Source organism: Trachypithecus francoisi, unplaced genomic scaffold (genome assembly GCF_009764315.1).
Source record: "Trachypithecus francoisi isolate TF-2019V2 unplaced genomic scaffold, Tfra_2.0 Lachesis_group0, whole genome shotgun sequence".
Taxonomy (NCBI): Eukaryota; Metazoa; Chordata; class Mammalia; order Primates; family Cercopithecidae; genus Trachypithecus; species Trachypithecus francoisi.
Window position 1 is genome coordinate 181,685,973 of NW_022681453.1, and position 16,175 is coordinate 181,702,147.

The following is a 16,175-nucleotide window of genomic DNA, read 5'->3' on the forward strand; positions in this document are numbered from 1 at the left end:
GCTGAGTAGCTGGTTACATTACTTTGTAACACATGACCCATGTCTAGTATGCAGATGAGGATGTGACAGTGAATTTGGAGTGGCAGTCAACTCTGGAGGCAATAGAAACATCAAAGAGAAACTCTTAGAGGAGCTAAAATTAACTATAACATTTAAAAACATATGAGATGTGGCCGGGCGCAGTGGCTCAAGCCTGTAATCCCAGCACTTTGGGAGGCCGAGACAGGCGGATCACGAGGTCAGGAGATCGAGACCATCCTGGCTAACCCAGTGAAACCCCATCTCTACTAAAAAATACAAAAAACTAGCCTGGCGAGGTGGTGGGCACCTGTAGTCCCAGCTACTCGGGAGGCTGAGGCAGGAGAATGGCGTAAACCCAGGAGGCGGAGCTTGCAGTGAGCTGAGATCCGGCCACTGCACTCCAGCCCGGGCGACAGAGCGAGACTCCGTCTCAAAAAAAAAAAAAAAAAAAAAAAAATGAGATGGGTGAGTTTATTTATTTACTTTAGAAATGGAGTCTTGTTTTGTCACCCAGGCTGGAGTGCAGTGGTGTGGTCATAACTCACTGCAACCTCGAACTCCTGGACTTAAGCAATCCTCCTGCCTCAGCCTTCTAAAAAGCTAGAACTATTGGTACATGCCACCACACCCAGCTAATTTTTACTTTTATTTTTTTGTGGAGATAGGAGTCTTGCTGGGTTGCCCAGGGTGGTTTCAAACTCCTGGCCTCAGGTGATCTTCCTGCCTTGGCCTCCCAAACTGTTGGAATTACAGGTGTGAGCCACTGTACCTGGCCTAGATGGGTGAGTTTAAATACTGTAACTCTGCTTTGGTTATTCTGTTATTTGTAAAATTCAGTTGATTTGAAGATTTTGCTAATCAATAAGTGATGTAAGTTACATTCAAAGTGGAGAATGTATTTGTTTCACTCTCATGATTCTAAAATCAGTTTTATAGGTTAAAATATATTCTTTTTTTTTTTTTTTTTTGAGACGGAGTTTTGCTATGTTGCCCAGGATGGAGTGCAATGGCAAGATCTCGGCTCCCGACAACTTCTGCCTCCCAGGTTCAAGCAATTCTCCTGCCTCAGCCCCCCGAGTAGCTGGGATTACAGGTGCCTGCCACTACGCCTGGCTAATTTTTGTATTTTTAGTAGAGACAGTATTTTGCCATATTGGCCAGGCTGGTCTCAAACTCCTGATCTCCTGTGATCCGCCTACCTTGGGCTCCCAAAGTGCTGGGATTACAGGAGTGAGCCACTGCGCCTGGCCAATATATTCTTTTTTTAATAATAAAAATGTTTTTGCTAGTGAATAAGTGATGTAAGTTACATTCAAAGTGGAAAATGTATTTGTTTCACTCTCATGATTCTAAAATCAGTTTTGTAGGTTAAAATATATATATATATATATATATATTTTTTTTTTTTTTGACATGGGGTCAGCTCCTCAGGAGAAGCTGGGACTATAGGCACACGTGATGCCCAGGTACCTTTTTTTTATTTTTTTGAGACAGAGTCTTGTTCTGTTGCCCAGGCTGGAGTACAGTGGCGCGATCTCAGCTCACCACAACCTCTGCCTCCTGGGTTCAAGCGATTCTCCTGCCTCAGCCTCCTGAGTAGCTGGGACTACAGATGTGCACCAACACGCTCGGCTAATTTTTGTATTTTTAGTAGACAGGGGTTTCACTATGTTGGCCCAGCTGATCTCAAACTCCTGACCTCATGATCCACCCGCCTTGGCCTCCTAAAGTGCTAGGATTATAGGCATGAGCCACCACGTCTAGCCCCAGCTACTTTTTCGATTTTTTGTAGAGACAGGGTCATGCTATGTTGCCCAGGCTGGTCTCAAACTCCTGGGCTGAAGCAGTCCTCCCACCTTGGCCTCCCAAAGTCCTGGGATTATAGGTGTGAGCCACCATGCCTGGCCTAAAATATATTCTTAAATTTGTTAATGTAGCTTGACTGACACTTTTGATCAAATCAGTCCCATTTTCCCATGATACATGAGAATGCCACTTTATCAGTCTCAATAGTTGATCATAAGGACCTTTCCTTTTATCCTCCTTGAATAAAGAAATTGAAATAAAATATATCTTGGAACTGGTAACAATGTGTACTATGTTTCAAATAGTGAGCCCAGTTCCAAAATAGGTATGAGGGAGCAGGGCTTTTATCATCAGGACATACTGTTGTAGCATGGATGCATTTTATTACATGAGCTTGTTACATCACCTCATTGTGTAAGTGTGAGTGGTATTCACTTAATTTTTGTACTGCAAAGTTATACATTTAAATAATATAATTAATATATAATTATATGTGTCTGTATATATCAATTATAATTAATGTATTAATACACTAATTATAACTAGATATAATAAATAAATTATAATATTTAATTATAATTAAATACTTAACTAAATCTATTGATTATAATTATATATACTATATACAGGCACACACATACAAGCTCTCTTACACACATGAACACATACATTTTTGTTTGATTTTGAGATCGTGCAGTGACATGATCTCAGCTCACTGCAATCTCCACCTCCCAGTTTCAAGCGATTCTCCTGCTTCAGCTTCCCTAGTAGCTGGGATTACAGGTGTCTGCCACCACACCCAGCTAACATGTTCACAGTATCATTTCATGTTTTTAATTTTTTATTTATCTGTTTTTTAAATTTTTTCTTTTTATTTATTTATGTTTTGAGACAGAGTTTCACTCTTGTTGCCCAGGCTAGAGTGCAATGGTGCGATCTTGGCTCACTGCAACCTCTGCCTCCCGGGTTCAAGCGATTCTCCTGCCTCAGCCTCCTGAGTAGCTAGGATTACAGGCACCCACCACCATGCCCAGCTAATTTTTGTATTTTTAGTAGAGACGTGGTTTCACCACATTAGCCAGGCTGGTCTCGAACTGCTGACCTCAGGTGATCCTCCCACCATGGCCTCCCAAAGTGCTGGCATTACAGGTGTGAGCCACCACACCTGGCCTGTTTATTTTTGACACATGGTCTCACTCTGTTGCTAAGGCTGGAGTGCAGTGGTGCAATATCAGCTCACTGGAACCTCTACCTGCTGGGTTCAGGTGATCCTCCCACCTCAGCCTCCTGAGTAGCTGGGACCACAGGTGTGAGCCACCACACCTGGCTAAGTTTTCTATTTTTTGTAGAGATGGGGTTTCACCCTGTCGCCCAGGCTAGTCTTGAACTTCTGGGCTGAAGCAGTCGGCCGGCTTCAGCCTCCCAAAGTGCTGGGATTACATGTGTGAGTCACTGTGCCCAGCTGTGTTGTTTCAGTATATAAAGTTTAAATATATCAGAAAACAGAAAATGACCATTTTTCTCTATATGACTTTTTTTTTTTCCCAAGACAGTATCTCACTCTGTTGCCCAGGCTGGAATGCAGTGGTGCAATCAAGGCTGAGTGCAGCCTTGACTTCCTGGTCTCAAGCCATCTTTCCACCTCAGCTTGAGTAGCTGGAACTACAAGCATGCACCATCACACTGGCTAATTTTTGTATTTTTTGTAGAGATGGAGTTTCACCATGTTGCCCAGACTGGTCTTGAACTCCTGAGCTCAAGCAATCCACCCGCTTTGGCCTGTCAAAGTGCTAGGATTATAGGCGTGGACTACCACATCCACATTCGGCCTATGTGATTTTTTTTTTTTTCTTTTGAGACAGAGTCTCACTCTGTTGCCCAGGCTGGAGTGCAGTGGCGCAATCTCGGCTCACTGCAAGCTCCGCCTCCCAGGTTCACACCATTCTCCTGCCTCAGCCTCCCGAGTAGCTGGGACTACAGGTGCCCACCACCACGCCTGGCTAATTATTCATATTTTTAGTAGAGACGGGGTTTCACCATGTTAGCCAGGATGGTCTCAATCTTCTGACCTTGTGATCCGCCTGTCTTGGCCTCCCAAAGTGCTGGGATTACAGGTGTGAGCCACCGCGCCCGGCCGTATTTTTTTTTTTTTTTTTTTTTTTTTAAGAGGAAGTCTCACTCTGTCACCCGGCTGGAGCGCAGTGGCATGATCTCAGCTCACTGCAACCTTCACCTCCCAGTTTCAAGTGATTCTCCTGCTTCAGCCTCCCCAGTTGCTGGGATTACAGGTGTCTGCCACCACACCTAGCTAATTTTTTGTATTTTTAGTAGAGACAGGGGTTTCACCATGTTGGCCAGGATGGTCTCGAACTCCTGACCTCAGGTGATCCACCCGTCTTGGCCTCCCAAAGTGCTGGGGTTACAGGCATAAGCCACCACGCTCAGCCTTATGTGATATTTTAAAAGTACCATTGCTAATATATGAAAAACATTTTGTGATAAAAATAAATTTTATTTTATATTAGGTATCACTTCTTCTTTATTTATTTTTTTTGAGACGGAGTCTTGATCTTGTGATCTGTTGCCCAGGCTGGAATGCAGTGCAGTGGGGGCATGATCTCAGCTCACTGCAACCTCCACCTCCTGGGTTCAAGTAATTCTTCTGCCTTAGCCTCCTGAGTAGCTCGGATCACAGACACCCACCACCATGCCTGTCAAATTTTTTTTGTATTTTTAGTAGAGACGGGGTTTCACCAAGATGGCCAGGCTGGTCTTGAACTCCTGACCTCAAGTTATCTGCCCGCCTAGGCCTCCCAAAGTGCTGGGATTACAGGTGTGAGCCACCATGCCCGGACTTGGGTATCACTTTTTATCTTGGAATGTTCTCAAATATCATGGCATGAGAGAACCAGTGGCCACATGAATATAGGGTAAATGCTAAGTCTTTCATATTTCATTTCCCTCTCCATACTAACATCTGGCACTTAGGGAGGCTTACTATCTCCCAGCCCTTAATCCTGTGGTGCTAATATTTAAACAGGGCCAGGGGCTGAGTGTTGATGTGGGAGTGTCCAGGAAATGACAGGTGCTAGAGAAGAATAGGGGAGAATAAAGAGGGGAGGAAAAGGGTATCTACTCCTAAGGGATGGGAGAGACAGTATTTGACACCTAAGGACTCTGAGGAAGGAGTAACTCTGAGGGGCTGGCCCAGGGTTCCTTCCACTGCTTCTAAGCAGGCTTGTTTTTCTTTATTAAAGCCTGGGTTTTGCAGTTCAGGGCCCCACTATTTGGCTTATCATGGTGCTATTAATTTTTTGACAGGTTTTTCTCTGTCTCTTTTTGTTACAAGATATGGTGCCACAATACCAGTCAGAAATCTCTGTGGCCACTGCTGCTGCCACCTCTTTCTGGGTCTTCGCTTGGGCCTCCTGGGCTCCCTCTGACTGCTTGGCCCAGCAGGCTGCACTTAGCTTGCTCCTGGGCCCAGATCCCATGCCTGCCATGGCTCCACGCTCAGCCTGTGACTGGACTGGGCATGCTGTGAGTGGCTTCTGTGTTGGATGCCAGTGTCTTGATGAGGGGAATGTGGTGGTGCATGAAAACTCAGAGATGCTAGCAAGTGCGGAGCCCCAGGGGTTGTTACAACTCTTGCCTGGGGAGTCCTGAGGTCTGAGCCCCCAGAAAAGTCACAGCTCTTCACTCCTGTAGCTTGGAGAGTGGAAGCATGTTACCGTTCTCTTTCTCTCATAGTCCAATGAGCAGGGTGCTGCAGCTGTTTCATTTCTACCACCCGCAGCTCAGTGAGTTCCAGGTTCTTGTCTCCCAACCAAGAGAAATAAAGTGCACAGACACAGAGAGTAAGACAGAGAAGAATTTTATTGAGTAACAGAAGGAAAGCTCTCAACTGCAAGAGGGGATCCTGAAAGCAGGTTGCTGTCTGTGAGACTGAATCTGGGGTTTTCATGGGCTTAGAATGGGAAAGTGCATGCTGATTGGTCCATGGGTGGGCCTGGAAAAAGCACCATTTGATTGGTTAAAAGGCATCCTCTGGGCCAGGCACAGTGGCTCATGCCTGTAATCCCAGCACTTTGGGAGGCTAAGGTGGGTGGATCACCTGAGGTTGGGAGTTCAAGACCAGCCTGACCAACATGGAGAAACCCCATCTCTACTAAAAATACAAAATTAGCCAGGCGTGGTGGCACACGCCTGTAATCCCAGCTACCTGGGAGGCTGAGGCAGGAGAATTGATTGAACCTGGGAGGTGGAGGTTGCAGTGAGCTGAGATTGCACCATTGCACTCTAGCCTGAGCAACAAGAGTGAAACTCTGTCTCAAAAAAAAAAAAAAAAAAAGGCATTGTCCAGGAGGAACCAATCAAAAGAGAGGGTAAGTTGAGGACACAAGTTCTCACTCTGGTCGTGGAATCTACCTGGAACTGGCACCTTGGTTTCAGGCTTTAAACTGTCTTTGGCTTGAAGGTTGGGTTTCACCAGGGGCCCATCTCTGTCTGCCTAAAAATCTGTCTGTTTCCTGTTGCTATCATTTTTACCCTAGACCAAAAGCAAGATGGCAGCAACAGATCATGGTGCACCTCTGCAGTTTGTCTGCTAGTGGCCACAGCCACCTCCTACTTCCACAGGTCCCACTCAAGGATTCTCAAAGCTGCAGGAATAAGATTTCTTTCCAGCTCCCTTCCTGGTTGTGGTTCCTCATGTCAGCTTCTTGAAGGCTGGGGTAACTATTTCCGTGTAGTAAAATTTCCTGTGATAGTCTTTCCTTTATTGCCTCTCTTATGTATAAAACGGCAGTGTTAAAATTCCTTATACTGAATGTACTGTCAATTTTCAAAGTTATTTACATGGTAAAATAAAAATATGTTCTTTAAACATACAAATCTATATATTTTTTTTTTTTTTTTTTTTTTGAGACGGAGTCTTGCTCTGTCGCCCAGGCTGGAGTGCAGTGGCCGGATCTTGGCTCACTGCAAGCTCCGCCTCCCGGGTTTACGCCATTCTCCTGCCTCAGCCTCCCCAGTAGCTGGGACTACAGGCGCCTGCCACCTCGCCCGGCTAGTTTTTTTGTATTTTTTAGTAGACGGAGTTTCACTGGGTTAGCCAGGATGGTCTCGATCTCCTGACCCCGTGATCCACCTGTCTTGGCCTCCCAAAGTGCTGGGATTACAGGCTTGAGCCACCGCGCCCAGTCCTATATTTGTATATTTTGTGCCTCCACTTGTGTAATAAGGAAAGGATAGACCCTTGCTTTAAGAAAGGAAGAAGAAGGCGGATGCAGTGGCTCACGCCTGTAATCCCATCACTTTGGGAGGCCAAAGCAGGTGGATCACCTGAGGTCGGGAATTTAAGACCAGCCTGACCAACATGGGCGAAACCCTGTCTCTACTAAAAATACAAATTAGCCAGGTGTGGTAGCACATTCCTGTAATCCCTGGTACTGGGGAGGCTGAGTCTGGAGAATCGCGTGCAGGCAGGAGCCGGAGGTTGCAGTGAGCTGATATTGCACCATTGCACTCCAGCCTGGGCAACAAGAGCAAAACTCCATCTCAAAAAAAAAAAAAAACAAAAGAAAAGAAAAGAAAAAAGAAAGGAAGAAGAATCTCAGCCAGGCTGACTGAAAAGTAGAAAGTCAGGGTTGGAGAAAATTGGTTATTCCAGAGACAGGATTTGCTAGCTTGAATGTATGTTGGGTGGTAGCCATTTGGGGCCAGGGAGGAGGGGTGTGTGCAGAGAATGTGCCCCAAAAAATAACTCTTGGGTAATGGAGTATATTGGTATCTAGTAACATGGAAGGGACCACTTTTCTTTGGACTCTAGGCACTGTTTCATGGAGACTCTGCTGCTCACCAACAGTCTTCTATAGTTATTTTAAAATGATGGTACCCAGGGTCAAACTACTGCATTTTCACCAATGGGGCTATAGTCTGGGGAGCAGGACAATATTTGGGAGCTTCATTTCTGGAACAAAGGCACTGAGATTGGCAGCCAGAATTGAGGAATGGTTCAAAAAACAGACTCATAAATCAAATAGTTACTTATGTTTCTACTGAATAGGTACAGCAAAGATTAAGAGGCAGGATTGTTCCCCTAGCCCAGCTCTAATTCCCTAATCTTGGTATTCTTTTTTTTTTTTTTCTTTTTTGAGATGGAGTCTTGCTCTGTCGCCCAGGCTTGAGTGCAGTGTTGTGATCTTGGCTCACTGCAACCTCCGCCTCCCAGGTTCAAGTGATTCTCCTGCCTCAGCCTCCTAAGTAGCTGGGATTACAGGCGCACACCACCATGCCCAACTAATTTTGTATTTTTAGAAGAGATGGGGTTTCACCATGTTGGTCAGGCTGGTCTCGAACTCCTGACCTCGTAATCCGCCCCCGCCCCCCCCCCCCCCAGCCTTCCAAAGTGCTGGGATTACAGGCATGTGCCACCGCGCCCGGTTCGCAATCTTTATTTGGAGAATTTGAGGAAGAGATCAGTGCTGTTCACATCCTTTGACCAAGAGATTTCCTCCTGGGATTCTGAGCTATGAACAATCCTCCTACGTGAAAATTCATTCAACTTGGCTGCTTTAGCTTCATTTATCTGGTTGTGATCATATAGTAGAGGTATGCCATGCTTTGTTACATTTTGTATTCAACCATTTTCATTTACCACTTCACAGTCTTCATAAACATAATTTTTGTGACAATGTAATTGGTTCATATGGTATCTGTTCCTTGGTTTGCTTAGCTGTTCTCATATTGTGGAATAGAATTTGTTATTCTTTCAGCATTACACATATATTATCCAGTGATCACCTTTACATATAAAGGTTTTTGTGTTGTTAGGAAAACAAAGTGAATGTTGGATTGCCCAATTATTTCTTGACTCTTTTTTTTTTTTTGAGCCAGAGTCTCACTCTGTTGCCCAGGCTGAAGTGCAGTGGTGTGATCTCTGCTCATCACAACCTCCGCCTCCCAGGTTCAAGCGATTCTCCTGCCTCAGCCTCCCGAGCGGCTGGGACTACAGGCACGTGCCACCGTGCCTGGCTAATTTTTGTATTTTTAGTAGAGAGGGGGGGTCTCACTATGTTGGCCAGGCTGGTCTCGAACTCCTGACCTCGTGATCCGCCTGCCTTGGCCTCCCCAAGTGCTGGGATTACAGGCATGAGCCACTGCACCCAGCCTTTTCCCTTCAACTTTTAAGTTCTGGGGTACATGTGCAGGATGTGCAGGTTTGTTACATAGGTGAGGTGTGCCATGGTGGTATGCTGCACAGATCAACGCATCATCTAGGTATTAAGCCCAGCATCCATTAGCTATTCTTCCTGCTGCGCTCTCTCCCGCTCCCCACCCTGACAGGCCGCAGTGTGTGCTGTTCCCTACAATGTGTCCACGTGTTCTCATCGTCCAGCTCCCACTTAGAAGTCAGAACATGCGGTGTTTGGTTTTCTGTTCCTGTGTTAGTTTGTCGAGGATAGCAGCTCCATCCATGTCCCTGCAAAGGAAGTGATCTCATTCCTTTTTATGGCTGCACATTTCTTGACTCTTGGTATATATAATCTTTGAGGTTTTTATTCTCTTTTAAAGCATTTGTGAATATGATGAGGTAAAAAAGTATCTCAGGTTTTGTTTTGCATTTTATTGTTTGCTAGAAAGATTGAGCTTTATTCCATTATTATTTATTTATTTTTTGAGACGGAGTCTCACTCTGTCGCCGGGGCTGGAGTGCAGTGGCCGGATCTCAGCTCACTGCGAGCTCCGCCTCCCGGGTTCACGCCATTCTCCTGCCTCAGCCTCCCGAGTAGCTGGGACTACAGGCGCCCGCCACCTCGCCCGGCTAGTTTTTTGTATTTTTTTAGTAGAGACAGGGTTTCACCGTGTTAGCCAGGATGGTCTCGATCTCCTGACCTCGTGATCCGCCCGTCTCGGCCTCCCAAAGTGCTGTGATTACAGGCTTGAGCCACCGCGCCCGGCCCATTATCATTTATTACTAATTGCATTTCCTATCTGAGAAACTGTATTTTCTTATATACCTTTCACACACATGACACTAAAGTGTTTTTCTTGTTTTTGGTTTTGTTTTTTTTGAAACAGAGTTTTGCTCTTATTGCCCAGGCTGGAGTGCAATGGGGCAATCTCACTTCACTGCAACCTCTGCCTCCCAGATTCAAGCAATTCTCCTGCTCCAGTCACTCAAGTAGCTGGGATACAGGTATGTGCCACCACATCCAGCTAATTTTGTATTTTTAGTAGAGACGGGGTTTCACTATGTTGGTCAGGCTGGTCTCAAACTCCTGACCTCAGGTAATCCACCTGCCTCAGCTTCCCAAAGTGCTGGGATTACAGGTGTGAACTGCTGTGCCCAGCCTCTTATTTCATATAAGCTAATTTATGCAAGATATTCATTTAGCAAATAATTTTGAGCTCTTCCCATGTGTGGGACATTGCTTTAGGTGCTAAGAAGAGTTAACAAACAAGCAAAAATTTTTCATTCATAGAATTTAAATCCTAATGTGTGGGACAGATAAGTAAAACAGGATTTCAGTATTTTAGGTAGTGAGAACTACTTTTCAGTTAATAGTTTGATTCTTTTTGTGATTTTTTCTTCTATTTAAAAAATCATGGGCCGGGCGCGGTGGCTCAAGCCTGTAATCCCAGCACTGTGGGAGGCCGAGGCAGGCGGATCACGAGGTCAGGAGATCGAGACCATCCTGGCTAACATGGTGAAACCCCGTCTCTACTAAAAAATACAAAAAACTAGCCGGGCGAGGTGACGGGCGCCTGTAGTCCCAGCTACTCGGGAGGCTGAGGCAGGAGAATGGCGTAACCCGGGAGGCGGAGCTTGCAGTGAGCTGAGATCCGGCCACTGCACTCCAGCCTGGGCGACAGAGTGAGACTCCGTCTCAAAAAAAAAAAAAAAAGAAAGAAATACTCACATAGTTACTAATATTTTGCTTCATTCTTCCATCTCATACCTTCCAGGATCATTTATGATATTCATCACTAAGCCTTGATGTTTTATAAATAAAATTCAAAACGCTTTTTTTAAAGTAGAAAAAAATGCATTAACTGAGAATCCTTAAGACTATAAAGATACTGAATTCCAATAGATAAGAATTTTTTCTTTGTGAAGCTCTTCTTCAGTGCACTGGTAGCTAATAAGGAAAAAACGGAAAAAAAGACTGAACAGTAACATTTTAAAAAGATACCTGGCCAGGCACGGTGGCTCACGCCTGTAATCCCAGAACTTTGGGAGGCCGAGGTGGGCAGATCACCTGAGGTCGGGAGTTTGAGACCAGCCTGACCAACATAGAGAAACCGTTTCTACTAAAAATACAAAATTAGCCGGGCATGGTGGCGCACGCCTGTAATCTCAGCTACTCAGGAGGCTGAGGCAAGAGAATCGCTTGAAACCTGGAGGTGGAGGTTGCGGTGAGCCAAGATGGCGCCATTGCACTCCAGCTTGGGCAACAAGGCTGAAACTCCATCTCAAAAAAAAAAAAAAAAAAGGCCAGATGTGGTGGCTCACACCTGTAATCCCAGCACTTTGGTAGGCTGAGGTGAGAGGATCACTGGAGCCCAGGAGGTCGAGGCTGTAGTGAGCTGTGATTGTGCCACTGCACTCCAGACTGGGGGAACAGTGAGACCCTCAGTAAAGAAAATAAAAAATAAAAAAGATGGACTTTATTAAACTGTATACAATATTTTTTTGGATAAATGCTTTAATATTTATTTTTACTTTTTTTTTGAGACGGAGTCTTACTCTGTCACCCAGGCTGGAGTGCAGCGGCGTGATATTGGCCCACTGCAACCTCTACTTCCCAGATTCAAGTGATTCTCTTACCTCAGCCTCCTGAGTAGCTGGGATTATAGGCGCATGCCACCACACCCAGGTAATTTTTGTATTTTTAGTAGAGATAGGATTTCACTATGTTGGCCAGGTTGGTCTCGAACTCCTGATCTCAGGTGATCCACCCATCTTGGGCCTCCTAAAGTGCTGGGATTACAGGCATGAGCCACCAAGCCTGGCCAAATGCTTTAATTTAATAGTAATTCCAGTTGGTAGAACATTTAAATTTTTTCAGCTTAAAAAAATGACAGAATTGCTATACCAAGGCTGTTGCTGTTCTTAGTATTCTGGATGACAAAATGAGAAGTTATTCTGGGCTAGAGCACTTCTGCATACAGTGTGGTCCCTCAGTATCCAGTAGGGGATTAGTTCCAGGACCCCCCCTTATTACCAAAATTCTAGGAGGCTCAGGTTCCTTATATAAAATGGTTAGTATGGGCATATAACCTATGCACATCCTCCAAAATACATAAATCATCTCTAGATTACTTATTTTACCAAATACAATGCAAGTGCTATTTTAATAGTTGTTACATAGAATTGTTTTTATTTGTATTATTTTTATTGCTGTATTGTTATTTATTATTTATTTGTTTTTATTTCAATAACTTTTGGGGTACAGTTGGTTTTTGGTTACATGGATGAATTCTACAGTGGTGAATTTTGAGATTTTAGGGCACCCATCACCCAAACAGTATACATGGTACCCAATATGTAGTATTTTATCCCTCACCCGCCTCCCAGCCTCCCCAACCCGAGTCCCCAAACTCCATTATATCACTCTATGTCTTTGCATCCTCATAGCCTAGCTCTTACTTATAAGTCAAAATATATGGTATTTAGTTTTTCAGTCTTGAGTTGCGTCACTTAGAATAATGGCCTCCAGCTCCATCCAAGTTGGCTCAAAAGACATTATTTTATTCCTTTCTCTGGCTGAGTAGTATTCCATGGTGTATACATACCACATTTTCTTTATCCACTCTTTAGTCGATGGACACCTAGGTTGGTTATCTTTGCATTTGCAAATTGTGCTGCTATAAATGTGTGTATGCATGTGTCTTTTTCATAGAATGACTTTTTTTCCTTTGGGTAGATCCCCAGTAGTGGAATTGCTGGATCAAATGGTAGATCCTACTTTTAGTTTTTTAAAGGAATCTCCATAGTATTTTCCTCTGAGGTTGTACTAATTTACATTCTTACTAGCAGTGTAAATGTGTTCCCTCTTCACCACCTCCATGCCAACATCTATTGTTTTTTGGCTTTTAATTATGGCTATTCTTGTAGGAGTAAGGTGGTATCTCATTACGGTTTTAATTTGCATTTCCCTAATGATTAGTGATGTTGGGCATTTTTTCCTATGTTTATTGGCTGTATGTCTTCTTTTAAGACATGTCGGGAGGCTGAGGCAGGAGAATGGCGTAAACCCGGGAGGCGGAGCTTGCAGTGAGCTGAGATCCGGCCACTGCACTCCAGTCCGGGCGACAGAGCCAGACTCCGCCTCAAAAAAAAAAAAAAAGAAATGTCTATTCATGGCCTTTGCCCACTTTTTGATGGGATTATTTGTTTTTTTCTTGCTGATTTGTTTGAGTTCCTTGTAGATTCTGGATACCAGTCCTTTGTCAGATACATAGTTTGCAAATATTTTCTCCCACTCTGTGGGTTGTCTGTTTAGTCTGCTAATTATTTCTTTTGTTGTGTAGAAGCTCTTTAGTTTAATTAGGTCCTGATATGGTTTGGCTATGTTCCCACCCAAGTCTCATCTTGAATTCCCACATGTTGTGGGAGGGACCCAGTGGGAGATAACTGAATCATAGGGGCAAGTCTTTCCCGTGCTGTTCTCAGGATAGTGAATAAATCTCATGAGATCTGATTTTTTTTTTTTTTTTTTTTTTTTACAGAGTCTTACTCTGTTGCCAGGCTGGAGTGCAGTGGCATGATCTCGGCTCACTGCAACCTCTGCCTCCTGGTTTCAAGTGATTCTTCTGCCTCAAGTAGCTGGGACTACAGGCATGCACCAACCCCCCCCAGCTAATTTTTGTATTTTTAGTAGAAATGGGGTTTCACCATGTTGGCTAGTATGGTCTTGATCTCTTGACCTCATGATCCACTCGCCTTGGCCTCCCAAAGTGCTAGGATTACAGGTGTGTGAGCCACCGCACATGGTGAGATCTGATAGTTTTAAAAAGAGGAGTTCCCCTGCACAGCTCTCTCTCTCTTATTCCTGCTACCCATCCATGTAAGACATGACTTGCTCCTCCTTGCCTTCTGTCATGATTGTGAGGCTTCCCGAGCTATGTGGAACTATAAGTCCAATTAAACCTCTTCTTTTTTTTTTTTTTAGACAGTCTCACTCTGTCACCCAGGCTGGAGTGCAGTGGCATGATCTTGGCTCACTGCAAGCTCTGCCTCCTGGGTTCACGCCATTCTCCTGCCTCAGCCTGCTGAGTAGCTGGGACTACAGGCGCCCTCCACCACGTCTGGCTAATTTTTTTTTTTTTTTTTGTATTTTTAGTAGAGACTGGGTTTCACTGTGTTAACCAGGATGGTCTCGATCTCCTGACCTTGTGATCCACCTGCCTTGGCCTCCCAAAGTGCTGAGATTACAGGCTTGAGCCACTGTGCCCGGCTACCTCTTTCTTTTGTAAATTGCCCAGTCTCAGGTATGTCTTTATAAGCAGCGTGATAATACACTAATATGGTAAATCGGTACCAGTAGAGTGGGGTGTTGCTGAATAGATACCCAAAAACGTGGAAATGACTTTGGACCTGGGTAACAGGCAGAGGTTGGAACAGTTTGGAGGACTCAGAAGACAGGAAAACGTGGGAACGTTTGGAACTCCCTAGAGACTTGTTGAATGACTTTGATCAAAATGCTGATAATGATATGGACAATGAAATCCAGGCTGAGGTGGTCTCAGATGGAGATGAGGAAGTTTTGGGAACTGGAGTAAAGGTGACTCTTGTTATGTTTTACCAAAGAGACTGACAGTGCTTTGCCTCTGCCCTAGAGATTTGTGGAACTGTATTTTTTTTTATTTTTTTACTTTTTTGAGATGGAATCTGGCTCTGTTGCCTAGGCTGGAGTACAGTGGCAGGATCTTAGCTCACTGCAAGCTCCACCTCCCAGGTTCACGCCATTCTCCTGCCTCAGCCTCTGGAGTAGCTGGGACTACAGGCGCCTGCCACCACGCCCGGCTAATTTTTTGTATTTTTAGTAGAGACGGGGTTTCACCATGTTAGCCAGGATGGTCTTGATCTCCTGACCTCGTGATCTGCCTGCCTCGGCCTCCCAAAGTGCTGGGATTACAGGTGTGAGCCACCACACCCGACCGAGATTTGTGGAACTTTAAACTTGAGATAGATGATTGAGGGTGCTGGCAGAAGAAACTTCTAAGCAGCAAGGCATTCAAGAAGTGACTTGGGTGCTGTTAAGGCATTCAGTTTTTTTTTTTTTTTTTGAGGCGGAGTCTCGCTCTGTCGACCGGACTGGAGTGCAGTGGCCGGATCTCAGCTCACTGCAAGCTCCGCCTCCCGGGTTTACGCCATTCTCCTGCCTCAGCCTCCCGAGTAACTGGGACTACAGGCGCCCGCCACCTCGCCCAGCTAGTTTTTGTATTTTTAGTAGAGACGGGGTTTCACCGTGTTATCCAGGATGGTCTCCATCTCCTGACCTCGTGATCTGCCCGTCTTGGCCTCCCAAAGTGCTGGGATTACAGGCTTGAGCCACCGCGCCTGGCCAAGGCATTCAGTTTTATAAGCAAAACAGAGCATAAAAGTTCAGAAAATTTGCAGCCTGACAATGCGATAGAAAAGAAAGCCCCATATTCTGGGAAGAAACTCAAGGCTGCAGAAATTTGCATAAGTAACGAGGAGCCAAATGTTAATCCCCAAGACAATGGAGAAAATGTCTCCAGGGCATGTCAGAGGTCTTCATGGCAGTCCCTCCCATCACAGGCCCAGAGGCCTAGGAGGAAAGGATGGTTTTGTGGGCTGGGCCTAAGGTCCCTGTGCTGTGCACAGCCTAGAGACTTGGTGCCCTGTGTGCCAGCCATTCCAGCTGTGGCTGAAAGGGGCCAATGTAGATCTCGGACCATGGCTTTAGAGAGTGCAAGCCCCACCCTTGGCAGCTTCCAAGTGGTGTTGAGTGCACAGAAGTCAAGAATTGGGGTTTGGGAACCTCTGCCTAGATTTCAGAAAATGTATGGCAGTGCCTGGATGTCCAGGCAGAAGTTTGCTGCAGGGGTGGGCCTCTCATGGAGAACCTCTGCTAGGGCAGTGCAGAAGGGAAATGTGGGGTCAGAGCCCCCACACAGAATCCCTACTGGGGCATCACCTAGTGGAGCTGTGAAAAGAGGGCCACCAGACGCCAGGGTCCTCCAGACTCCAGAATGGTAGATTCACTGACAGCTTGCACCGTGCGCCTGGAAAAGCCACAGACACTCAATGCCAGCCCATGAAAGCAGCTGGGAGGTAGGCTGTATCCCACAGAGTCACAGAGGCAGAGCTGCCC